Source organism: Austrofundulus limnaeus, unplaced genomic scaffold (genome assembly GCF_001266775.1).
Source record: "Austrofundulus limnaeus strain Quisiro unplaced genomic scaffold, Austrofundulus_limnaeus-1.0 Scaffold1461, whole genome shotgun sequence".
NCBI lineage: Eukaryota > Metazoa > Chordata > Actinopteri > Cyprinodontiformes > Rivulidae > Austrofundulus > Austrofundulus limnaeus.
The window spans coordinates 1-1,304 of record NW_013953863.1 but is presented as its reverse complement, the minus strand read 5'-3'; positions in this window follow the sequence as shown (position 1 = coordinate 1,304).

The following is a 1,304-nucleotide window of genomic DNA, read 5'->3' as shown; positions in this document are numbered from 1 at the left end:
ACTGGTCTAAACAAGAGGTTCTGATCTTACAGTCTAAACAAGAGGTTCTGATCATTACAGTCTAAACAAGAGGTTCTGATCATTACAGTCTAAACAAGAGGTTCTGATCATTACAGTCTAAACAACAGGTTTTGATCATTACAGTCTAAACAAGAGGTTCTGATCATTAAAGTCTAAACAAGAGGTTCTGATCATTACAGTCTAAACAACAGGTTCTGAATATTATACTCTAAACAAGAGGTTCTGATCATTACAGTCTAAACAAGAGGTTCTGATCATTACAGTCTAAACAAGAGGTTCTGATCATTACAGTCTAAACAACAGGTTCTGATCATTACAGTCTAAACAAGAGGTTCTGAATAATACTCTCTAAACAAGAGGTTCTGATCATTACAGTCTAAACAAGAGGTTCTGATCATTACAGTCTAAACAACAGGTTCTGATCTTACAGTCTAAACAGGTTCAGTCTAAACAACACGTTCTGATCATTACTGTCTAAACAAGAGGTTCTGATTATTACAGTCCTAAACAACAGTTTCTTATCTTTACAGTCTAAACAACAGGTTCTGATCATTACAGTCTAAACAACAGGTTCTGATCTTACAGTCTAAACAATAGTTTCTGATCTTACAGTCTAAACAACAGGTTCTGATCTTTACAGTCTAAACAACAGGTTCTGATCATTACAGTCTAAACAACAGGTTCTGATCTTACAGTCTAAACAATAGTTTCTGATCTTTACAGTCTAAACAACAGGTTCTGATCATTACAGTCTAAACAACAGGTTCTGATCATTACAGTCTAAACAACAAGTTCTGATCATTACAGTCTAAACAACAGGTTCTGATCTTACAGTCTAAACTTGACATTCTGATCATTACAGTCTAAACAACAGGTTCTGATCATTACAGTCTAAACAACAGGTTCTGATCTTATAGTCTAAACTTGACGTTCTGATCTTAACAGTCTAAACAACAGGCTCTGATCATTACAGTCTAAACAACAGGTTCTGATCTTACAGTCTAAACAACAGGTTCTGATCTTTACAGTCTAAACAACAGGTTCTGATCATTACAGTCTAAACAACAGGTTCTGATCTTACAGTCTAAACAAGACGTTCTGATCTTAACAGTCTAAACAACAGGCTCTGATCATTACAGTCTCAACAACAGGTTCTGATCAACCAGTCTAAACAACACGTTCTGAATATTACACTCTAAACAAGAGCTTCTGATCATTACAGTTTAAACGAGGTTCTGATCATTACAGTCTAAACAAGGTTCTGATCATTACAGTCTAAACAA